Below are 20,467 nucleotides of genomic sequence, written 5' to 3'. Positions count from 1 at the left end.
ACTGACTTGTTGGATATTCGTTTCCCATTTAACAACTAAAGCCTTGCACAAAGTAAATCACCTCACACACTGGAAATCTACAATGGATTCACAAAAGTCTACTGAGAATGCATAAATGTCCAAACGGTAAGTGAGCCCAAACTCAGACTTTTCAAGAGTCAGTTGAGAATTCTACCATGACCAGAGATTGCTGTCGACCTGGCAATCTCAAAAGAGATTTCTTCCTCACGGGGTTGCATACTTGTCAAAATGACTTGTTCAAAAGTTCCTGCATTGGCCGGGAATCGAACCCGGGCCTCCCGCGTGGCAGGCGAGAATTCTACCACTGAACAACCAATGCCTTGCAATGATGAAAAAAAACCCACGGCTAGATATCGTATCAAAAATCTTTAATTCTAAGCATATTTCCCGCTTTGTGGGCTCAGTGACATTGTACACCCTAATAAAATCAGTCTTTCCTCCCCGTCGGGGAATTGAACCCCGGTCTCCCGCGTGACAGGCGGGGATACTCACCACTATACTAACGAGGAGCAGGTGGGTTGGTTCTTTGAAAATATGTGGAGCATTGGATACTATCCCTAAATTTGGAGAGTTGGGTGTTAACCCTTCCAACAAAAACATCTGTAGAGACTGAATGGTTAGAGCTAGAGACTACTATGACACATCTATGGAAAGCTGAGACCCTCACGGACACGTACATGTAGTCGATTTTTCTCTATACCGCTCACAAGCCACATAATAGTAGTTAGAAGGAGAGGTGTGTGTGGAAAATCCCAGGACATAGTCACAAAGGCCAAACTCAAGACAGTTGTCACTGACTTGTTGGATATTCGTTTCCCATTTAACAACTAAAGCCTTGCACAAAGTAAATCACCTCACACACTGGAAATCTACAATGGATTCACAAAAGTCTACTGAGAATGCATAAATGTCCAAACGGTAAGTGAGCCCAAACTCAGACTTTTCAAGAGTCAGTTGAGAATTCTACCATGACCAGAGATTGCTGTCGACCTGGCAATCTCAAAAGAGATTTCTTCCTCACGGGGTTGCATACTTGTCAAAATGACTTGTTCAAAAGTTCCTGCATTGGCCGGGAATCGAACCCGGGCCTCCCGCGTGGCAGGCGAGAATTCTACCACTGAACAACCAATGCCTTGCAATGATGAAAAAAACCCCACGGCTAGATATCGTATCAAAAATCTTTAATTCTAAGCATATTTCCCGCTTTGTGGGCTCAGTGACATTGTACACCCTAATAAAATCAGTCTTTCCTCCCCGTCGGGGAATTGAACCCCGGTCTCCCGCGTGACAGGCGGGGATACTCACCACTATACTAACGAGGAGCAGGTGGGTTGGTTCTTTGAAAATATGTGGAGCATTGGATACTATCCCTAAATTTGGAGAGTTGGGTGTTAACCCTTCCAACAAAAACATCTGTAGAGACTGAATGGTTAGAGCTAGAGACTACTATGACACATCTATGGAAAGCTGAGACCCTCACGGACACGTACATGTAGTCGATTTTGCTCTATACCGCTCACAAGCCACATAATAGTAGTTAGAAGGAGAGGTGTGTGTGGAAAATCCCAGGACATAGTCACAAAGGCCAAACTCAAGACAGTTGTCACTGACTTGTTGGATATTCGTTTCCCATTTAACAACTAAAGCCTTGCACAAAGTAAATCACCTCACACACTGGAAATCTACAATGGATTCACAAAAGTCTACTGAGAATGCATAAATGTCCAAACGGTAAGTGAGCCCAAACTCAGACTTTTCAAGAGTCAGTTGAGAATTCTACCATGACCAGAGATTGCTGTCGACCTGGCAATCTCAAAAGAGATTTCTTCCTCACGGGGTTGCATACTTGTCAAAATGACTTGTTCAAAAGTTCCTGCATTGGCCGGGAATCGAACCCGGGCCTCCCGCGTGGCAGGCGAGAATTCTACCACTGAACAACCAATGCCTTGCAATGATGAAAAAAAACCCACGGCTAGATATCGTATCAAAAATCTTTAATTCTAAGCATATTTCCCGCTTTGTGGGCTCAGTGACATTGTACACCCTAATAAAATCAGTAGTTCCTCCCCGTCGGGGAATTGAACCCCGGTCTCCCGCGTGACAGGCGGGGATACTCACCACTATACTAACGAGGAGCAGGTGGGTTGGTTCTTTGAAAAAATGTGGAGCATTGGATACTATCCCTAAATTTGGAGAGTTGGGTGTTAACCCTTCCAACAAAAACATCTGTAGAGACTGAATGGTTAGAGCTAGAGACTACTATGACACATCTATGGAAAGCTGAGACCCTCACGGACACGTACATGTAGTCGATTTTGCTCTATACCGCTCACAAGCCACATAATAGTAGTTAGAAGGAGAGGTGTGTGTGGAAAATCCCAGGACATAGTCACAAAGGCCAAACTCAAGACAGTTGTCACTGACTTGTTGGATATTCGTTTCCCATTTAACAACTAAAGCCTTGCACAAAGTAAATCACCTCACACACTGGAAATCTACAATGGATTCACAAAAGTCTACTGAGAATGCATAAATGTCCAAACGGTAAGTGAGCCCAAACTCAGACTTTTCAAGAGTCAGTTGAGAATTCTACCATGACCAGAGATTGCTGTCGACCTGGCAATCTCAAAAGAGATTTCTTCCTCACGGGGTTGCATACTTGTCAAAATGACTTGTTCAAAAGTTCCTGCATTGGCCGGGAATCGAACCCGGGCCTCCCGCGTGGCAGGCGAGAATTCTACCACTGAACAACCAATGCCTTGCAATGATGAAAAAAAACCCACGGCTAGATATCGTATCAAAAATCTTTAATTCTAAGCATATTTCCCGCTTTGTGGGCTCAGTGACATTGTACACCCTAATAAAATCAGTAGTTCCTCCCCGTCGGGGAATTGAACCCCGGTCTCCCGCGTGACAGGCGGGGATACTCACCACTATACTAACGAGGAGCAGGTGGGTTGGTTCTTTGAAAATATGTGGAGCATTGGATACTATCCCTAAATTTGGAGAGTTGGGTGTTAACCCTTCCAACAAAAACATCTGTAGAGACTGAATGGTTAGAGCTAGAGACTACTATGACACATCTATGGAAAGCTGAGACCCTCACGGACACGTACATGTAGTCGATTTTTCTCTATACCGCTCACAAGCCACATAATAGTAGTTAGAAGGAGAGGTGTGTGTGGAAAATCCCAGGACATAGTCACAAAGGCCAAACTCAAGACAGTTGTCACTGACTTGTTGGATATTCGTTTCCCATTTAACAACTAAAGCCTTGCACAAAGTAAATCACCTCACACACTGGAAATCTACAATGGATTCACAAAAGTCTACTGAGAATGCATAAATGTCCAAACGGTAAGTGAGCCCAAACTCAGACTTTTCAAGAGTCAGTTGAGAATTCTACCATGACCAGAGATTGCTGTCGACCTGGCAATCTCAAAAGAGATTTCTTCCTCACGGGGTTGCATACTTGTCAAAATGACTTGTTCAAAAGTTCCTGCATTGGCCGGGAATCGAACCCGGGCCTCCCGCGTGGCAGGCGAGAATTCTACCACTGAACAACCAATGCCTTGCAATGATGAAAAAAAACCCACGGCTAGATATCGTATCAAAAATCTTTAATTCTAAGCATATTTCCCGCTTTGTGGGCTCAGTGACATTGTACACCCTAATAAAATCAGTAGTTCCTCCCCGTCGGGGAATTGAACCCCGGTCTCCCGCGTGACAGGGGGGATACTCACCACTATACTAACGAGGAGCAGGTGGGTTGGTTCTTTGAAAATATGTGGAGCATTGGATACTATCCCTAAATTTGGAGAGTTGGGTGTTAACCCTTCCAACAAAAACATCTGTAGAGACTGAATGGTTAGAGCTAGAGACTACTATGACACATCTATGGAAAGCTGAGACCCTCACGGACACGTACATGTAGTCGATTTTGCTCTATACCGCTCACAAGCCACATAATAGTAGTTAGAAGGAGAGGTGTGTGTGGAAAATCCCAGGACATAGTCACAAAGGCCAAACTCAAGACAGTTGTCACTGACTTGTTGGATATTCGTTTCCCATTTAACAACTAAAGCCTTGCACAAAGTAAATCACCTCACACACTGGAAATCTACAATGGATTCACAAAAGTCTACTGAGAATGCATAAATGTCCAAACGGTAAGTGAGCCCAAACTCAGACTTTTCAAGAGTCAGTTGAGAATTCTACCATGACCAGAGATTGCTGTCGACCTGGCAATCTCAAAAGAGATTTCTTCCTCACGGGGTTGCATACTTGTCAAAATGACTTGTTCAAAAGTTCCTGCATTGGCCGGGAATCGAACCCGGGCCTCCCGCGTGGCAGGCGAGAATTCTACCACTGAACAACCAATGCCTTGCAATGATGAAAAAAAACCCACGGCTAGATATCGTATCAAAAATCTTTAATTCTAAGCATATTTCCCGCTTTGTGGGCTCAGTGACATTGTACACCCTAATAAAATCAGTAGTTCCTCCCCGTCGGGGAATTGAACCCCGGTCTCCCGCGTGACAGGCGGGGATACTCACCACTATACTAACGAGGAGCAGGTGGGTTGGTTCTTTGAAAATATGTGGAGCATTGGATACTATCCCTAAATTTGGAGAGTTGGGTGTTAACCCTTCCAACAAAAACATCTGTAGAGACTGAATGGTTAGAGCTAGAGACTACTATGACACATCTATGGAAAGCTGAGACCCTCACGGACACGTACATGTAGTCGATTTTTCTCTATACCGCTCACAAGCCACATAATAGTAGTTAGAAGGAGAGGTGTGTGTGGAAAATCCCAGGACATAGTCACAAAGGCCAAACTCAAGACAGTTGTCACTGACTTGTTGGATATTCGTTTCCCATTTAACAACTAAAGCCTTGCACAAAGTAAATCACCTCACACACTGGAAATCTACAATGGATTCACAAAAGTCTACTGAGAATGCATAAATGTCCAAACGGTAAGTGAGCCCAAACTCAGACTTTTCAAGAGTCAGTTGAGAATTCTACCATGACCAGAGATTGCTGTCGACCTGGCAATCTCAAAAGAGATTTCTTCCTCACGGGGTTGCATACTTGTCAAAATGACTTGTTCAAAAGTTCCTGCATTGGCCGGGAATCGAACCCGGGCCTCCCGCGTGGCAGGCGAGAATTCTACCACTGAACAACCAATGCCTTGCAATGATGAAAAAAACCCCACGGCTAGATATCGTATCAAAAATCTTTAATTCTAAGCATATTTCCCGCTTTGTGGGCTCAGTGACATTGTACACCCTAATAAAATCAGTCTTTCCTCCCCGTCGGGGAATTGAACCCCGGTCTCCCGCGTGACAGGCGGGGATACTCACCACTATACTAACGAGGAGCAGGTGGGTTGGTTCTTTGAAAAAATGTGGAGCATTGGATACTATCCCTAAATTTGGAGAGTTGGGTGTTAACCCTTCCAACAAAAACATCTGTAGAGACTGAATGGTTAGAGCTAGAGACTACTATGACACATCTATGGAAAGCTGAGACCCTCACGGACACGTACATGTAGTCGATTTTGCTCTATACCGCTCACAAGCCACATAATAGTAGTTAGAAGGAGAGGTGTGTGTGGAAAATCCCAGGACATAGTCACAAAGGCCAAACTCAAGACAGTTGTCACTGACTTGTTGGATATTCGTTTCCCATTTAACAACTAAAGCCTTGCACAAAGTAAATCACCTCACACACTGGAAATCTACAATGGATTCACAAAAGTCTACTGAGAATGCATAAATGTCCAAACGGTAAGTGAGCCCAAACTCAGACTTTTCAAGAGTCAGTTGAGAATTCTACCATGACCAGAGATTGCTGTCGACCTGGCAATCTCAAAAGAGATTTCTTCCTCACGGGGTTGCATACTTGTCAAAATGACTTGTTCAAAAGTTCCTGCATTGGCCGGGAATCGAACCCGGGCCTCCCGCGTGGCAGGCGAGAATTCTACCACTGAACAACCAATGCCTTGCAATGATGAAAAAAAACCCACGGCTAGATATCGTATCAAAAATCTTTAATTCTAAGCATATTTCCCGCTTTGTGGGCTCAGTGACATTGTACACCCTAATAAAATCAGTAGTTCCTCCCCGTCGGGGAATTGAACCCCGGTCTCCCGCGTGACAGGCGGGGATACTCACCACTATACTAACGAGGAGCAGGTGGGTTGGTTCTTTGAAAAAATGTGGAGCATTGGATACTATCCCTAAATTTGGAGAGTTGGGTGTTAACCCTTCCAACAAAAACATCTGTAGAGACTGAATGGTTAGAGCTAGAGACTACTATGACACATCTATGGAAAGCTGAGACCCTCACGGACACGTACATGTAGTCGATTTTGCTCTATACCGCTCACAAGCCACATAATAGTAGTTAGAAGGAGAGGTGTGTGTGGAAAATCCCAGGACATAGTCACAAAGGCCAAACTCAAGACAGTTGTCACTGACTTGTTGGATATTCGTTTCCCATTTAACAACTAAAGCCTTGCACAAAGTAAATCACCTCACACACTGGAAATCTACAATGGATTCACAAAAGTCTACTGAGAATGCATAAATGTCCAAACGGTAAGTGAGCCCAAACTCAGACTTTTCAAGAGTCAGTTGAGAATTCTACCATGACCAGAGATTGCTGTCGACCTGGCAATCTCAAAAGAGATTTCTTCCTCACGGGGTTGCATACTTGTCAAAATGACTTGTTCAAAAGTTCCTGCATTGGCCGGGAATCGAACCCGGGCCTCCCGCGTGGCAGGCGAGAATTCTACCACTGAACAACCAATGCCTTGCAATGATGAAAAAAAACCCACGGCTAGATATCGTATCAAAAATCTTTAATTCTAAGCATATTTCCCGCTTTGTGGGCTCAGTGACATTGTACACCCTAATAAAATGAGTAGTTCCTCCCCGTCGGGGAATTGAACCCCGGTCTCCCGCGTGACAGGCGGGGATACTCACCACTATACTAACGAGGAGCAGGTGGGTTGGTTCTTTGAAAAAATGTGGAGCATTGGATACTATCCCTAAATTTGGAGAGTTGGGTGTTAACCCTTCCAACAAAAACATCTGTAGAGACTGAATGGTTAGAGCTAGAGACTACTATGACACATCTATGGAAAGCTGAGACCCTCACGGACACGTACATGTAGTCGATTTTTCTCTATACCGCTCACAAGCCACATAATAGTAGTTAGAAGGAGAGGTGTGTGTGGAAAATCCCAGGACATAGTCACAAAGGCCAAACTCAAGACAGTTGTCACTGACTTGTTGGATATTCGTTTCCCATTTAACAACTAAAGCCTTGCACAAAGTAAATCACCTCACACACTGGAAATCTACAATGGATTCACAAAAGTCTACTGAGAATGCATAAATGTCCAAACGGTAAGTGAGCCCAAACTCAGACTTTTCAAGAGTCAGTTGAGAATTCTACCATGACCAGAGATTGCTGTCGACCTGGCAATCTCAAAAGAGATTTCTTCCTCACGGGGTTGCATACTTGTCAAAATGACTTGTTCAAAAGTTCCTGCATTGGCCGGGAATCGAACCCGGGCCTCCCGCGTGGCAGGCGAGAATTCTACCACTGAACAACCAATGCCTTGCAATGATGAAAAAAAACCCACGGCTAGATATCGTATCAAAAATCTTTAATTCTAAGCATATTTCCCGCTTTGTGGGCTCAGTGACATTGTACACCCTAATAAAATGAGTAGTTCCTCCCCGTCGGGGAATTGAACCCCGGTCTCCCGCGTGACAGGCGGGGATACTCACCACTATACTAACGAGGAGCAGGTGGGTTGGTTCTTTGAAAAAATGTGGAGCATTGGATACTATCCCTAAATTTGGAGAGTTGGGTGTTAACCCTTCCAACAAAAACATCTGTAGAGACTGAATGGTTAGAGCTAGAGACTACTATGACACATCTATGGAAAGCTGAGACCCTCACGGACACGTACATGTAGTCGATTTTTCTCTATACCGCTCACAAGCCACATAATAGTAGTTAGAAGGAGAGGTGTGTGTGGAAAATCCCAGGACATAGTCACAAAGGCCAAACTCAAGACAGTTGTCACTGACTTGTTGGATATTCGTTTCCCATTTAACAACTAAAGCCTTGCACAAAGTAAATCACCTCACACACTGGAAATCTACAATGGATTCACAAAAGTCTACTGAGAATGCATAAATGTCCAAACGGTAAGTGAGCCCAAACTCAGACTTTTCAAGAGTCAGTTGAGAATTCTACCATGACCAGAGATTGCTGTCGACCTGGCAATCTCAAAAGAGATTTCTTCCTCACGGGGTTGCATACTTGTCAAAATGACTTGTTCAAAAGTTCCTGCATTGGCCGGGAATCGAACCCGGGCCTCCCGCGTGGCAGGCGAGAATTCTACCACTGAACAACCAATGCCTTGCAATGATGAAAAAAACCCCACGGCTAGATATCGTATCAAAAATCTTTAATTCTAAGCATATTTCCCGCTTTGTGGGCTCAGTGACATTGTACACCCTAATAAAATCAGTCTTTCCTCCCCGTCGGGGAATTGAACCCCGGTCTCCCGCGTGACAGGCGGGGATACTCACCACTATACTAACGAGGAGCAGGTGGGTTGGTTCTTTGAAAAAATGTGGAGCATTGGATACTATCCCTAAATTTGGAGAGTTGGGTGTTAACCCTTCCAACAAAAACATCTGTAGAGACTGAATGGTTAGAGCTAGAGACTACTATGACACATCTATGGAAAGCTGAGACCCTCACGGACACGTACATGTAGTCGATTTTGCTCTATACCGCTCACAAGCCACATAATAGTAGTTAGAAGGAGAGGTGTGTGTGGAAAATCCCAGGACATAGTCACAAAGGCCAAACTCAAGACAGTTGTCACTGACTTGTTGGATATTCGTTTCCCATTTAACAACTAAAGCCTTGCACAAAGTAAATCACCTCACACACTGGAAATCTACAATGGATTCACAAAAGTCTACTGAGAATGCATAAATGTCCAAACGGTAAGTGAGCCCAAACTCAGACTTTTCAAGAGTCAGTTGAGAATTCTACCATGACCAGAGATTGCTGTCGACCTGGCAATCTCAAAAGAGATTTCTTCCTCACGGGGTTGCATACTTGTCAAAATGACTTGTTCAAAAGTTCCTGCATTGGCCGGGAATCGAACCCGGGCCTCCCGCGTGGCAGGCGAGAATTCTACCACTGAACAACCAATGCCTTGCAATGATGAAAAAAAACCCACGGCTAGATATCGTATCAAAAATCTTTAATTCTAAGCATATTTCCCGCTTTGTGGGCTCAGTGACATTGTACACCCTAATAAAATGAGTAGTTCCTCCCCGTCGGGGAATTGAACCCCGGTCTCCCGCGTGACAGGCGGGGATACTCACCACTATACTAACGAGGAGCAGGTGGGTTGGTTCTTTGAAAAAATGTGGAGCATTGGATACTATCCCTAAATTTGGAGAGTTGGGTGTTAACCCTTCCAACAAAAACATCTGTAGAGACTGAATGGTTAGAGCTAGAGACTACTATGACACATCTATGGAAAGCTGAGACCCTCACGGACACGTACATGTAGTCGATTTTTCTCTATACCGCTCACAAGCCACATAATAGTAGTTAGAAGGAGAGGTGTGTGTGGAAAATCCCAGGACATAGTCACAAAGGCCAAACTCAAGACAGTTGTCACTGACTTGTTGGATATTCGTTTCCCATTTAACAACTAAAGCCTTGCACAAAGTAAATCACCTCACACACTGGAAATCTACAATGTATTCACAAAAGTCTACTGAGAATGCATAAATGTCCAAACGGTAAGTGAGCCCAAACTCAGACTTTTCAAGAGTCAGTTGAGAATTCTACCATGACCAGAGATTGCTGTCGACCTGGCAATCTCAAAAGAGATTTCTTCCTCACGGGGTTGCATACTTGTCAAAATGACTTGTTCAAAAGTTCCTGCATTGGCCGGGAATCGAACCCGGGCCTCCCGCGTGGCAGGCGAGAATTCTACCACTGAACAACCAATGCCTTGCAATGATGAAAAAAACCCCACGGCTAGATATCGTATCAAAAATCTTTAATTCTAAGCATATTTCCCGCTTTGTGGCCTCAGTGACATTGTACACCCTAATAAAATCAGTCTTTCCTCCCCGTCGGGGAATTGAACCCCGGTCTCCCGCGTGACAGGCGGGGATACTCACCACTATACTAACGAGGAGCAGGTGGGTTGGTTCTTTGAAAATATGTGGAGCATTGGATACTATCCCTAAATTTGGAGAGTTGGGTGTTAACCCTTCCAACAAAAACATCTGTAGAGACTGAATGGTTAGAGCTAGAGACTACTATGACACATCTATGGAAAGCTGAGACCCTCACGGACACGTACATGTAGTCGATTTTGCTCTATACCGCTCACAAGCCACATAATAGTAGTTAGAAGGAGAGGTGTGTGTGGAAAATCCCAGGACATAGTCACAAAGGCCAAACTCAAGACAGTTGTCACTGACTTGTTGGATATTCGTTTCCCATTTAACAACTAAAGCCTTGCACAAAGTAAATCACCTCACACACTGGAAATCTACAATGTATTCACAAAAGTCTACTGAGAATGCATAAATGTCCAAACGGTAAGTGAGCCCAAACTCAGACTTTTCAAGAGTCAGTTGAGAATTCTACCATGACCAGAGATTGCTGTCGACCTGGCAATCTCAAAAGAGATTTCTTCCTCACGGGGTTGCATACTTGTCAAAATGACTTGTTCAAAAGTTCCTGCATTGGCCGGGAATCGAACCCGGGCCTCCCGCGTGGCAGGCGAGAATTCTACCACTGAACAACCAATGCCTTGCAATGATGAAAAAAACCCCACGGCTAGATATCGTATCAAAAATCTTTAATTCTAAGCATATTTCCCGCTTTGTGGCCTCAGTGACATTGTACACCCTAATAAAATCAGTCTTTCCTCCCCGTCGGGGAATTGAACCCCGGTCTCCCGCGTGACAGGCGGGGATACTCACCACTATACTAACGAGGAGCAGGTGGGTTGGTTCTTTGAAAATATGTGGAGCATTGGATACTATCCCTAAATTTGGAGAGTTGGGTGTTAACCCTTCCAACAAAAACATCTGTAGAGACTGAATGGTTAGAGCTAGAGACTACTATGACACATCTATGGAAAGCTGAGACCCTCACGGACACGTACATGTAGTCGATTTTGCTCTATACAGCTCACAAGCCACATAATAGTAGTTAGAAGGAGAGGTGTGTGTGGAAAATCCCAGGACATAGTCACAAAGGCCAAACTCAAGACAGTTGTCACTGACTTGTTGGATATTCGTTTCCCATTTAACAACTAAAGCCTTGCACAAAGTAAATCACCTCACACACTGGAAATCTACAATGGATTCACAAAAGTCTACTGAGAATGCATAAATGTCCAAACGGTAAGTGAGCCCAAACTCAGACTTTTCAAGAGTCAGTTGAGAATTCTACCATGACCAGAGATTGCTGTCGACCTGGCAATCTCAAAAGAGATTTCTTCCTCACGGGGTTGCATACTTGTCAAAATGACTTGTTCAAAAGTTCCTGCATTGGCCGGGAATCGAACCCGGGCCTCCCGCGTGGCAGGCGAGAATTCTACCACTGAACAACCAATGCCTTGCAATGATGAAAAAAAACCCACGGCTAGATATCGTATCAAAAATCTTTAATTCTAAGCATATTTCCCGCTTTGTGGGCTCAGTGACATTGTACACCCTAATAAAATCAGTCTTTCCTCCCCGTCGGGGAATTGAACCCCGGTCTCCCGCGTGACAGGCGGGGATACTCACCACTATACTAACGAGGAGCAGGTGGGTTGGTTCTTTGAAAATATGTGGAGCATTGGATACTATCCCTAAATTTGGAGAGTTGGGTGTTAACCCTTCCAACAAAAACATCTGTAGAGACTGAATGGTTAGAGCTAGAGACTACTATGACACATCTATGGAAAGCTGAGACCCTCACGGACACGTACATGTAGTCGATTTTGCTCTATACCGCTCACAAGCCACATAATAGTAGTTAGAAGGAGAGGTGTGTGTGGAAAATCCCAGGACATAGTCACAAAGGCCAAACTCAAGACAGTTGTCACTGACTTGTTGGATATTCGTTTCCCATTTAACAACTAAAGCCTTGCACAAAGTAAATCACCTCACACACTGGAAATCTACAATGGATTCACAAAAGTCTACTGAGAATGCATAAATGTCCAAACGGTAAGTGAGCCCAAACTCAGACTTTTCAAGAGTCAGTTGAGAATTCTACCATGACCAGAGATTGCTGTCGACCTGGCAATCTCAAAAGAGATTTCTTCCTCACGGGGTTGCATACTTGTCAAAATGACTTGTTCAAAAGTTCCTGCATTGGCCGGGAATCGAACCCGGGCCTCCCGCGTGGCAGGCGAGAATTCTACCACTGAACAACCAATGCCTTGCAATGATGAAAAAAAACCCACGGCTAGATATCGTATCAAAAATCTTTAATTCTAAGCATATTTCCCGCTTTGTGGGCTCAGTGACATTGTACACCCTAATAAAATCAGTCTTTCCTCCCCGTCGGGGAATTGAACCCCGGTCTCCCGCGTGACAGGCGGGGATACTCACCACTATACTAACGAGGAGCAGGTGGGTTGGTTCTTTGAAAATATGTGGAGCATTGGATACTATCCCTAAATTTGGAGAGTTGGGTGTTAACCCTTCCAACAAAAACATCTGTAGAGACTGAATGGTTAGAGCTAGAGACTACTATGACACATCTATGGAAAGCTGAGACCCTCACGGACACGTACATGTAGTCGATTTTGCTCTATACCGCTCACAAGCCACATAATAGTAGTTAGAAGGAGAGGTGTGTGTGGAAAATCCCAGGACATAGTCACAAAGGCCAAACTCAAGACAGTTGTCACTGACTTGTTGGATATTCGTTTCCCATTTAACAACTAAAGCCTTGCACAAAGTAAATCACCTCACACACTGGAAATCTACAATGGATTCACAAAAGTCTACTGAGAATGCATAAATGTCCAAACGGTAAGTGAGCCCAAACTCAGACTTTTCAAGAGTCAGTTGAGAATTCTACCATGACCAGAGATTGCTGTCGACCTGGCAATCTCAAAAGAGATTTCTTCCTCACGGGGTTGCATACTTGTCAAAATGACTTGTTCAAAAGTTCCTGCATTGGCCGGGAATCGAACCCGGGCCTCCCGCGTGGCAGGCGAGAATTCTACCACTGAACAACCAATGCCTTGCAATGATGAAAAAAAACCCACGGCTAGATATCGTATCAAAAATCTTTAATTCTAAGCATATTTCCCGCTTTGTGGGCTCAGTGACATTGTACACCCTAATAAAATCAGTCTTTCCTCCCCGTCGGGGAATTGAACCCCGGTCTCCCGCGTGACAGGCGGGGATACTCACCACTATACTAACGAGGAGCAGGTGGGTTGGTTCTTTGAAAATATGTGGAGCATTGGATACTATCCCTAAATTTGGAGAGTTGGGTGTTAACCCTTCCAACAAAAACATCTGTAGAGACTGAATGGTTAGAGCTAGAGACTACTATGACACATCTATGGAAAGCTGAGACCCTCACGGACACGTACATGTAGTCGATTTTGCTCTATACCGCTCACAAGCCACATAATAGTAGTTAGAAGGAGAGGTGTGTGTGGAAAATCCCAGGACATAGTCACAAAGGCCAAACTCAAGACAGTTGTCACTGACTTGTTGGATATTCGTTTCCCATTTAACAACTAAAGCCTTGCACAAAGTAAATCACCTCACACACTGGAAATCTACAATGGATTCACAAAAGTCTACTGAGAATGCATAAATGTCCAAACGGTAAGTGAGCCCAAACTCAGACTTTTCAAGAGTCAGTTGAGAATTCTACCATGACCAGAGATTGCTGTCGACCTGGCAATCTCAAAAGAGATTTCTTCCTCACGGGGTTGCATACTTGTCAAAATGACTTGTTCAAAAGTTCCTGCATTGGCCGGGAATCGAACCCGGGCCTCCCGCGTGGCAGGCGAGAATTCTACCACTGAACAACCAATGCCTTGCAATGATGAAAAAAAACCCACGGCTAGATATCGTATCAAAAATCTTTAATTCTAAGCATATTTCCCGCTTTGTGGGCTCAGTGACATTGTACACCCTAATAAAATCAGTCTTTCCTCCCCGTCGGGGAATTGAACCCCGGTCTCCCGCGTGACAGGCGGGGATACTCACCACTATACTAACGAGGAGCAGGTGGGTTGGTTCTTTGAAAATATGTGGAGCATTGGATACTATCCCTAAATTTGGAGAGTTGGGTGTTAACCCTTCCAACAAAAACATCTGTAGAGACTGAATGGTTAGAGCTAGAGACTACTATGACACATCTATGGAAAGCTGAGACCCTCACGGACACGTACATGTAGTCGATTTTGCTCTATACCGCTCACAAGCCACATAATAGTAGTTAGAAGGAGAGGTGTGTGTGGAAAATCCCAGGACATAGTCACAAAGGCCAAACTCAAGACAGTTGTCACTGACTTGTTGGATATTCGTTTCCCATTTAACAACTAAAGCCTTGCACAAAGTAAATCACCTCACACACTGGAAATCTACAATGGATTCACAAAAGTCTACTGAGAATGCATAAATGTCCAAACGGTAAGTGAGCCCAAACTCAGACTTTTCAAGAGTCAGTTGAGAATTCTACCATGACCAGAGATTGCTGTCGACCTGGCAATCTCAAAAGAGATTTCTTCCTCACGGGGTTGCATACTTGTCAAAATGACTTGTTCAAAAGTTCCTGCATTGGCCGGGAATCGAACCCGGGCCTCCCGCGTGGCAGGCGAGAATTCTACCACTGAACAACCAATGCCTTGCAATGATGAAAAAAAACCCACGGCTAGATATCGTATCAAAAATCTTTAATTCTAAGCATATTTCCCGCTTTGTGGGCTCAGTGACATTGTACACCCTAATAAAATCAGTCTTTCCTCCCCGTCGGGGAATTGAACACCGGTCTCCCGCGTGACAGGCGGGGATACTCACCACTATACTAACGAGGAGCAGGTGGGTTGGTTCTTTGAAAAAATGTGGAGCATTGGATACTATCCCTAAATTTGGAGAGTTGGGTGTTAACCCTTCCAACAAAAACATCTGTAGAGACTGAATGGTTAGAGCTAGAGACTACTATGACACATCTATGGAAAGCTGAGACCCTCACGGACACGTACATGTAGTCGATTTTTCTCTATACCGCTCACAAGCCACATAATAGTAGTTAGAAGGAGAGGTGTGTGTGGAAAATCCCAGGACATAGTCACAAAGGCCAAACTCAAGACAGTTGTCACTGACTTGTTGGATATTCGTTTCCCATTTAACAACTAAAGCCTTGCACAAAGTAAATCACCTCACACACTGGAAATCTACAATGGATTCACAAAAGTCTACTGAGAATGCATAAATGTCCAAACGGTAAGTGAGCCCAAACTCAGACTTTTCAAGAGTCAGTTGAGAATTCTACCATGACCAGAGATTGCTGTCGACCTGGCAATCTCAAAAGAGATTTCTTCCTCACGGGGTTGCATACTTGTCAAAATGACTTGTTCAAAAGTTCCTGCATTGGCCGGGAATCGAACCCGGGCCTCCCGCGTGGCAGGCGAGAATTCTACCACTGAACAACCAATGCCTTGCAATGATGAAAAAAACCCCACGGCTAGATATCGTATCAAAAATCTTTAATTCTAAGCATATTTCCCGCTTTGTGGGCTCAGTGACATTGTACACCCTAATAAAATCAGTCTTTCCTCCCCGTCGGGGAATTGAACCCCGGTCTCCCGCGTGACAGGCGGGGATACTCACCACTATACTAACGAGGAGCAGGTGGGTTGGTTCTTTGAAAAAATGTGGAGCATTGGATACTATCCCTAAATTTGGAGAGTTGGGTGTTAACCCTTCCAACAAAAACATCTGTAGAGACTGAATGGTTAGAGCTAGAGACTACTATGACACATCTATGGAAAGCTGAGACCCTCACGGACACGTACATGTAGTCGATTTTGCTCTATACCGCTCACAAGCCACACAATAGTAGTTAGAAGGAGAGGTGTGTGTGGAAAATCCCAGGACATAGTCACAAAGGCCAAACTCAAGACAGTTGTCACTGACTTGTTGGATATTCGTTTCCCATTTAACAACTAAAGCCTTGCACAAAGTAAATCACCTCACACACTGGAAATCTACAATGGATTCACAAAAGTCTACTGAGAATGCATAAATGTCCAAACGGTAAGTGAGCCCAAACTCAGACTTTTCAAGAGTCAGTTGAGAATTCTACCATGACCAGAGATTGCTGTCGACCTGGCAATCTCAAAAGAGATTTCTTCCTCACGGGGTTGCATACTTGTCAAAATGACTTGTTCAAAAGTTCCTGCATTGGCCGGGAATCGAACCCGGGCCTCCCGCGTGGCAGGCGAGAATTCTACCACTGAACAACCAATGCCTTGCAATGATGAAAAAAACCCCACGGCTAGATATCGTATCAAAAATCTTTAATTCTAAGCATATTTCCCGCTTTGTGGGCTCAGTGACATTGTACACCCTAATAAAATCAGTCTTTCCTCCCCGTCGGGGAATTGAACCCCGGTCTCCCGCGTGACAGGCGGGGTTACTCACCACTATACTAACGAGGAGCAGGTGGGTTGGTTCTTTGAAAATATGTGGAGCATTGGATACTATCCCTAAATTTGGAGAGTTGGGTGTTAACCCTTCCAACAAAAACATCTGTAGAGACTGAATGGTTAGAGCTAGAGACTACTATGACACATCTATGGAAAGCTGAGACCCTCACGGACACGTACATGTAGTCGATTTTGCTCTATACCGCTCACAAGCCACATAATAGTAGTTAGAAGGAGAGGTGTGTGTGGAAAATCCCAGGACATAGTCACAAAGGCCAAACTCAAGACAGTTGTCACTGACTTGTTGGATATTCGTTTCCCATTTAACAACTAAAGCCTTGCACAAAGTAAATCACCTCACACACTGGAAATCTACAATGGATTCACAAAAGTCTACTGAGAATGCATAAATGTCCAAACGGTAAGTGAGCCCAAACTCAGACTTTTCAAGAGTCAGTTGAGAATTCTACCATGACCAGAGATTGCTGTCGACCTGGCAATCTCAAAAGAGATTTCTTCCTCACGGGGTTGCATACTTGTCAAAATGACTTGTTCAAAAGTTCCTGCATTGGCCGGGAATCAAACCCGGGCCTCCCGCGTGGCAGGCGAGAATTCTACCACTGAACAACCAATGCCTTGCAATGATGAAAAAAACCCCACGGCTAGATATCGTATCAAAAATCTTTAATTCTAAGCATATTTCCCGCTTTGTGGGCTCAGTGACATTGTACACCCTAATAAAATCAGTCTTTCCTCCCCGTCGGGGAATTGAACCCCGGTCTCCCGCGTGACAGGCGGGGATACTCACCACTATACTAACGAGGAGCAGGTGGGTTGGTTCTTTGAAAATATGTGGAGCATTGGATACTATCCCTAAATTTGGAGAGTTGGGTGTTAACCCTTCCAACAAAAACATCTGTAGAGACTGAATGGTTAGAGCTAGAGACTACTATGACACATCTATGGAAAGCTGAGACCCTCACGGACACGTACATGTAGTCGATTTTGCTCTATACCGCTCACAAGCCACATAATAGTAGTTAGAAGGAGAGGTGTGTGTGGAAAATCCCAGGACATAGTCACAAAGGCCAAACTCAAGACAGTTGTCACTGACTTGTTGGATATTCGTTTCCCATTTAACAACTAAAGCCTTGCACAAAGTAAATCACCTCACACACTGGAAATCTACAATGGATTCACAAAAGTCTACTGAGAATGCATAAATGTCCAAACGGTAAGTGAGCCCAAACTCAGACTTTTCAAGAGTCAGTTGAGAATTCTACCATGACCAGAGATTGCTGTCGACCTGGCAATCTCAAAAGAGATTTCTTCCTCACGGGGTTGCATACTTGTCAAAATGACTTGTTCAAAAGTTCCTGCATTGGCCGGGAATCGAACCCGGGCCTCCCGCGTGGCAGGCGAGAAGTCTACCACTGAACAACCAATGCCTTGCAATGATGAAAAAAACCCCACGGCTAGATATCGTATCAAAAATCTTTAATTCTAAGCATATTTCCCGCTTTGTGGGCTCAGTGACATTGTACACCCTAATAAAATCAGTCTTTCCTCCCCGTCGGGGAATTGAACCCCGGTCTCCCGCGTGACAGGCGGGGATACTCACCACTATACTAACGAGGAGCAGGTGGGTTGGTTCATTGAAAAAATGTGGAGCATTGGATACTATCCCTAAATTTGGAGAGTTGGGTGTTAACCCTTCCAACAAAAACATCTGTAGAGACTGAATGGTTAGAGCTAGAGACTACTATGACACATCTATGGAAAGCTGAGACCCTCACGGACACGTACATGTAGTCGATTTTGCTCTATACCGCTCACAAGCCACACAATAGTAGTTAGAAGGAGAGGTGTGTGTGGAAAATCCCAGGACATAGTCACAAAGGCCAAACTCAAGACAGTTGTCACTGACTTGTTGGATATTCGTTTCCCATTTAACAACTAAAGCCTTGCACAAAGTAAATCACCTCACACACTGGAAATCTACAATGGATTCACAAAAGTCTACTGAGAATGCATAAATGTCCAAACGGTAAGTGAGCCCAAACTCAGACTTTTCAAGAGTCAGTTGAGAATTCTACCATGACCAGAGATTGCTGTCGACCTGGCAATCTCAAAAGAGATTTCTTCCTCACGGGGTTGCATACTTGTCAAAATGACTTGTTCAAAAGTTCCTGCATTGGCCGGGAATCGAACCCGGGCCTCCCGCGTGGCAGGCGAGAATTCTACCACTGAACAACCAATGCCTTGCAATGATGAAAAAAACCCCACGGCTAGATATCGTATCAAAAATCTTTAATTCTAAGCATATTTCCCGCTTTGTGGGCTCAGTGACATTGTACACCCTAATAAAATCAGTCTTTCCTCCCCGTCGGGGAATTGAACCCCGGTCTCCCGCGTGACAGGCGGGGATACTCACCACTATACTAACGAGGAGCAGGTGGGTTGGTTCTTTGAAAAAATGTGGAGCATTGGATACTATCCCTAAATTTGGAGAGTTGGGTGTTAACCCTTCCAACAAAAACATCTGTAGAGACTGAATGGTTAGAGCTAGAGACTACTATGACACATCTATGGAAAGCTGAGACCCTCACGGACACGTACATGTAGTCGATTTTGCTCTATACCGCTCACAAGCCACACAATAGTAGTTAGAAGGAGAGGTGTGTGTGGAAAATCCCAGGACATAGTCACAAAGGCCAAACTCAAGACAGTTGTCACTGACTTGTTGGATATTCGTTTCCCATTTAACAACTAAAGCCTTGCACAAAGTAAATCACCTCACACACTGGAAATCTACAATGGATTCACAAAAGTCTACTGAGAATGCATAAATGTCCAAACGGTAAGTGAGCCCAAACTCAGACTTTTCAAGAGTCAGTTGAGAATTCTACCATGACCAGAGATTGCTGTCGACCTGGCAATCTCAAAAGAGATTTCTTCCTCACGGGGTTGCATACTTGTCAAAATGACTTGTTCAAAAGTTCCTGCATTGGCCGGGAATCGAACCCGGGCCTCCCGCGTGGCAGGCGAGAATTCTACCACTGAACAACCAATGCCTTGCAATGATGAAAAAAACCCCACGGCTAGATATCGTATCAAAAATCTTTAATTCTAAGCATATTTCCCGCTTTGTGGGCTCAGTGACATTGTACACCCTAATAAAATCAGTCTTTCCTCCCCGTCGGGGAATTGAACCCCGGTCTCCCGCGTGACAGGCGGGGATACTCACCACTATACTAACGAGGAGCAGGTGGGTTGGTTCTTTGAAAAAATGTGGAGCATTGGATACTATCCCTAAATTTGGAGAGTTGGGTGTTAACCCTTCCAACAAAAACATCTGTAGAGACTGAATGGTTAGAGCTAGAGACTACTATGACACATCTATGGAAAGCTGAGACCCTCACGGACACGTACATGTAGTCGATTTTGCTCTATACCGCTCACAAGCCACATAATAGTAGTTAGAAGGAGAGGTGTGTGTGGAAAATCCCAGGACATAGTCACAAAGGCCAAACTCAAGACAGTTGTCACTGACTTGTTGGATATTCGTTTCCCATTTAACAACTAAAGCCTTGCACAAAGTAAATCACCTCACACACTGGAAATCTACAATGTATTCACAAAAGTCTACTGAGAATGCATAAATGTCCAAACGGTAAGTGAGCCCAAACT

At 44.4% G+C, this 20,467-nt stretch overlaps 45 non-coding genes across 45 annotated transcripts; all 45 read right to left on the bottom strand.

Moving 5' to 3' along the window:
• Nucleotides 1-269: 269 nt before the first annotated feature.
• Nucleotides 270-340, bottom strand: trnag-gcc (transfer RNA glycine (anticodon GCC)). Its single transcript has one exon. It is a non-coding gene; the product is annotated as a tRNA-Gly (tRNA).
• Nucleotides 341-458: 118 nt separating this feature from the next.
• trnad-guc (transfer RNA aspartic acid (anticodon GUC)) lies at nt 459-530 on the bottom strand. The gene has a single exon. It is a non-coding gene; the product is annotated as a tRNA-Asp (tRNA).
• A 552-nt stretch (nt 531-1,082) lies between these two features.
• Nucleotides 1,083-1,153, bottom strand: trnag-gcc (transfer RNA glycine (anticodon GCC)). Its single transcript has one exon. It is a non-coding gene; the product is annotated as a tRNA-Gly (tRNA).
• Nucleotides 1,154-1,271: 118 nt separating this feature from the next.
• Nucleotides 1,272-1,343, bottom strand: trnad-guc (transfer RNA aspartic acid (anticodon GUC)). The gene has a single exon. It is a non-coding gene; the product is annotated as a tRNA-Asp (tRNA).
• A 552-nt stretch (nt 1,344-1,895) lies between these two features.
• On the bottom strand, nt 1,896-1,966 carry trnag-gcc (transfer RNA glycine (anticodon GCC)). Its single transcript has one exon. It is a non-coding gene; the product is annotated as a tRNA-Gly (tRNA).
• A 118-nt stretch (nt 1,967-2,084) lies between these two features.
• Nucleotides 2,085-2,156, bottom strand: trnad-guc (transfer RNA aspartic acid (anticodon GUC)). Its single transcript has one exon. It is a non-coding gene; the product is annotated as a tRNA-Asp (tRNA).
• A 552-nt stretch (nt 2,157-2,708) lies between these two features.
• On the bottom strand, nt 2,709-2,779 carry trnag-gcc (transfer RNA glycine (anticodon GCC)). Its single transcript has one exon. It is a non-coding gene; the product is annotated as a tRNA-Gly (tRNA).
• A 118-nt stretch (nt 2,780-2,897) lies between these two features.
• On the bottom strand, nt 2,898-2,969 carry trnad-guc (transfer RNA aspartic acid (anticodon GUC)). Its single transcript has one exon. It is a non-coding gene; the product is annotated as a tRNA-Asp (tRNA).
• A 552-nt stretch (nt 2,970-3,521) lies between these two features.
• On the bottom strand, nt 3,522-3,592 carry trnag-gcc (transfer RNA glycine (anticodon GCC)). Its single transcript has one exon. It is a non-coding gene; the product is annotated as a tRNA-Gly (tRNA).
• A 741-nt stretch (nt 3,593-4,333) lies between these two features.
• Nucleotides 4,334-4,404, bottom strand: trnag-gcc (transfer RNA glycine (anticodon GCC)). The gene has a single exon. It is a non-coding gene; the product is annotated as a tRNA-Gly (tRNA).
• A 118-nt stretch (nt 4,405-4,522) lies between these two features.
• Nucleotides 4,523-4,594, bottom strand: trnad-guc (transfer RNA aspartic acid (anticodon GUC)). Its single transcript has one exon. It is a non-coding gene; the product is annotated as a tRNA-Asp (tRNA).
• A 552-nt stretch (nt 4,595-5,146) lies between these two features.
• trnag-gcc (transfer RNA glycine (anticodon GCC)) lies at nt 5,147-5,217 on the bottom strand. Its single transcript has one exon. It is a non-coding gene; the product is annotated as a tRNA-Gly (tRNA).
• Nucleotides 5,218-5,335: 118 nt separating this feature from the next.
• trnad-guc (transfer RNA aspartic acid (anticodon GUC)) lies at nt 5,336-5,407 on the bottom strand. Its single transcript has one exon. It is a non-coding gene; the product is annotated as a tRNA-Asp (tRNA).
• A 552-nt stretch (nt 5,408-5,959) lies between these two features.
• Nucleotides 5,960-6,030, bottom strand: trnag-gcc (transfer RNA glycine (anticodon GCC)). The gene has a single exon. It is a non-coding gene; the product is annotated as a tRNA-Gly (tRNA).
• Nucleotides 6,031-6,148: 118 nt separating this feature from the next.
• trnad-guc (transfer RNA aspartic acid (anticodon GUC)) lies at nt 6,149-6,220 on the bottom strand. The gene has a single exon. It is a non-coding gene; the product is annotated as a tRNA-Asp (tRNA).
• Nucleotides 6,221-6,772: 552 nt separating this feature from the next.
• On the bottom strand, nt 6,773-6,843 carry trnag-gcc (transfer RNA glycine (anticodon GCC)). Its single transcript has one exon. It is a non-coding gene; the product is annotated as a tRNA-Gly (tRNA).
• Nucleotides 6,844-6,961: 118 nt separating this feature from the next.
• Nucleotides 6,962-7,033, bottom strand: trnad-guc (transfer RNA aspartic acid (anticodon GUC)). The gene has a single exon. It is a non-coding gene; the product is annotated as a tRNA-Asp (tRNA).
• A 552-nt stretch (nt 7,034-7,585) lies between these two features.
• Nucleotides 7,586-7,656, bottom strand: trnag-gcc (transfer RNA glycine (anticodon GCC)). Its single transcript has one exon. It is a non-coding gene; the product is annotated as a tRNA-Gly (tRNA).
• Nucleotides 7,657-7,774: 118 nt separating this feature from the next.
• On the bottom strand, nt 7,775-7,846 carry trnad-guc (transfer RNA aspartic acid (anticodon GUC)). Its single transcript has one exon. It is a non-coding gene; the product is annotated as a tRNA-Asp (tRNA).
• Nucleotides 7,847-8,398: 552 nt separating this feature from the next.
• Nucleotides 8,399-8,469, bottom strand: trnag-gcc (transfer RNA glycine (anticodon GCC)). Its single transcript has one exon. It is a non-coding gene; the product is annotated as a tRNA-Gly (tRNA).
• A 118-nt stretch (nt 8,470-8,587) lies between these two features.
• On the bottom strand, nt 8,588-8,659 carry trnad-guc (transfer RNA aspartic acid (anticodon GUC)). Its single transcript has one exon. It is a non-coding gene; the product is annotated as a tRNA-Asp (tRNA).
• Nucleotides 8,660-9,211: 552 nt separating this feature from the next.
• trnag-gcc (transfer RNA glycine (anticodon GCC)) lies at nt 9,212-9,282 on the bottom strand. The gene has a single exon. It is a non-coding gene; the product is annotated as a tRNA-Gly (tRNA).
• A 118-nt stretch (nt 9,283-9,400) lies between these two features.
• On the bottom strand, nt 9,401-9,472 carry trnad-guc (transfer RNA aspartic acid (anticodon GUC)). The gene has a single exon. It is a non-coding gene; the product is annotated as a tRNA-Asp (tRNA).
• Nucleotides 9,473-10,024: 552 nt separating this feature from the next.
• On the bottom strand, nt 10,025-10,095 carry trnag-gcc (transfer RNA glycine (anticodon GCC)). The gene has a single exon. It is a non-coding gene; the product is annotated as a tRNA-Gly (tRNA).
• Nucleotides 10,096-10,213: 118 nt separating this feature from the next.
• Nucleotides 10,214-10,285, bottom strand: trnad-guc (transfer RNA aspartic acid (anticodon GUC)). The gene has a single exon. It is a non-coding gene; the product is annotated as a tRNA-Asp (tRNA).
• A 552-nt stretch (nt 10,286-10,837) lies between these two features.
• Nucleotides 10,838-10,908, bottom strand: trnag-gcc (transfer RNA glycine (anticodon GCC)). The gene has a single exon. It is a non-coding gene; the product is annotated as a tRNA-Gly (tRNA).
• A 118-nt stretch (nt 10,909-11,026) lies between these two features.
• trnad-guc (transfer RNA aspartic acid (anticodon GUC)) lies at nt 11,027-11,098 on the bottom strand. The gene has a single exon. It is a non-coding gene; the product is annotated as a tRNA-Asp (tRNA).
• A 552-nt stretch (nt 11,099-11,650) lies between these two features.
• trnag-gcc (transfer RNA glycine (anticodon GCC)) lies at nt 11,651-11,721 on the bottom strand. Its single transcript has one exon. It is a non-coding gene; the product is annotated as a tRNA-Gly (tRNA).
• Nucleotides 11,722-11,839: 118 nt separating this feature from the next.
• On the bottom strand, nt 11,840-11,911 carry trnad-guc (transfer RNA aspartic acid (anticodon GUC)). The gene has a single exon. It is a non-coding gene; the product is annotated as a tRNA-Asp (tRNA).
• Nucleotides 11,912-12,463: 552 nt separating this feature from the next.
• Nucleotides 12,464-12,534, bottom strand: trnag-gcc (transfer RNA glycine (anticodon GCC)). The gene has a single exon. It is a non-coding gene; the product is annotated as a tRNA-Gly (tRNA).
• Nucleotides 12,535-12,652: 118 nt separating this feature from the next.
• On the bottom strand, nt 12,653-12,724 carry trnad-guc (transfer RNA aspartic acid (anticodon GUC)). Its single transcript has one exon. It is a non-coding gene; the product is annotated as a tRNA-Asp (tRNA).
• A 552-nt stretch (nt 12,725-13,276) lies between these two features.
• On the bottom strand, nt 13,277-13,347 carry trnag-gcc (transfer RNA glycine (anticodon GCC)). Its single transcript has one exon. It is a non-coding gene; the product is annotated as a tRNA-Gly (tRNA).
• Nucleotides 13,348-13,465: 118 nt separating this feature from the next.
• Nucleotides 13,466-13,537, bottom strand: trnad-guc (transfer RNA aspartic acid (anticodon GUC)). Its single transcript has one exon. It is a non-coding gene; the product is annotated as a tRNA-Asp (tRNA).
• A 552-nt stretch (nt 13,538-14,089) lies between these two features.
• Nucleotides 14,090-14,160, bottom strand: trnag-gcc (transfer RNA glycine (anticodon GCC)). The gene has a single exon. It is a non-coding gene; the product is annotated as a tRNA-Gly (tRNA).
• A 118-nt stretch (nt 14,161-14,278) lies between these two features.
• trnad-guc (transfer RNA aspartic acid (anticodon GUC)) lies at nt 14,279-14,350 on the bottom strand. Its single transcript has one exon. It is a non-coding gene; the product is annotated as a tRNA-Asp (tRNA).
• A 552-nt stretch (nt 14,351-14,902) lies between these two features.
• trnag-gcc (transfer RNA glycine (anticodon GCC)) lies at nt 14,903-14,973 on the bottom strand. The gene has a single exon. It is a non-coding gene; the product is annotated as a tRNA-Gly (tRNA).
• A 742-nt stretch (nt 14,974-15,715) lies between these two features.
• On the bottom strand, nt 15,716-15,786 carry trnag-gcc (transfer RNA glycine (anticodon GCC)). The gene has a single exon. It is a non-coding gene; the product is annotated as a tRNA-Gly (tRNA).
• Nucleotides 15,787-15,904: 118 nt separating this feature from the next.
• trnad-guc (transfer RNA aspartic acid (anticodon GUC)) lies at nt 15,905-15,976 on the bottom strand. The gene has a single exon. It is a non-coding gene; the product is annotated as a tRNA-Asp (tRNA).
• A 552-nt stretch (nt 15,977-16,528) lies between these two features.
• Nucleotides 16,529-16,599, bottom strand: trnag-gcc (transfer RNA glycine (anticodon GCC)). The gene has a single exon. It is a non-coding gene; the product is annotated as a tRNA-Gly (tRNA).
• A 931-nt stretch (nt 16,600-17,530) lies between these two features.
• trnad-guc (transfer RNA aspartic acid (anticodon GUC)) lies at nt 17,531-17,602 on the bottom strand. Its single transcript has one exon. It is a non-coding gene; the product is annotated as a tRNA-Asp (tRNA).
• Nucleotides 17,603-18,343: 741 nt separating this feature from the next.
• On the bottom strand, nt 18,344-18,415 carry trnad-guc (transfer RNA aspartic acid (anticodon GUC)). Its single transcript has one exon. It is a non-coding gene; the product is annotated as a tRNA-Asp (tRNA).
• A 552-nt stretch (nt 18,416-18,967) lies between these two features.
• trnag-gcc (transfer RNA glycine (anticodon GCC)) lies at nt 18,968-19,038 on the bottom strand. The gene has a single exon. It is a non-coding gene; the product is annotated as a tRNA-Gly (tRNA).
• Nucleotides 19,039-19,156: 118 nt separating this feature from the next.
• On the bottom strand, nt 19,157-19,228 carry trnad-guc (transfer RNA aspartic acid (anticodon GUC)). Its single transcript has one exon. It is a non-coding gene; the product is annotated as a tRNA-Asp (tRNA).
• Nucleotides 19,229-19,780: 552 nt separating this feature from the next.
• On the bottom strand, nt 19,781-19,851 carry trnag-gcc (transfer RNA glycine (anticodon GCC)). The gene has a single exon. It is a non-coding gene; the product is annotated as a tRNA-Gly (tRNA).
• Nucleotides 19,852-19,969: 118 nt separating this feature from the next.
• On the bottom strand, nt 19,970-20,041 carry trnad-guc (transfer RNA aspartic acid (anticodon GUC)). The gene has a single exon. It is a non-coding gene; the product is annotated as a tRNA-Asp (tRNA).
• Nucleotides 20,042-20,467: the final 426 nt, after the last annotated feature.

This window comes from Salmo salar, chromosome 23 (assembly GCF_965601325.2).
Source record: "Salmo salar chromosome 23, fSalSal1, whole genome shotgun sequence".
Taxonomy (NCBI): Eukaryota; Metazoa; Chordata; class Actinopteri; order Salmoniformes; family Salmonidae; genus Salmo; species Salmo salar.
The sequence above is the reverse complement of the archived record's forward strand: the minus strand, read 5'-3'. Positions and strand labels throughout refer to the sequence as shown.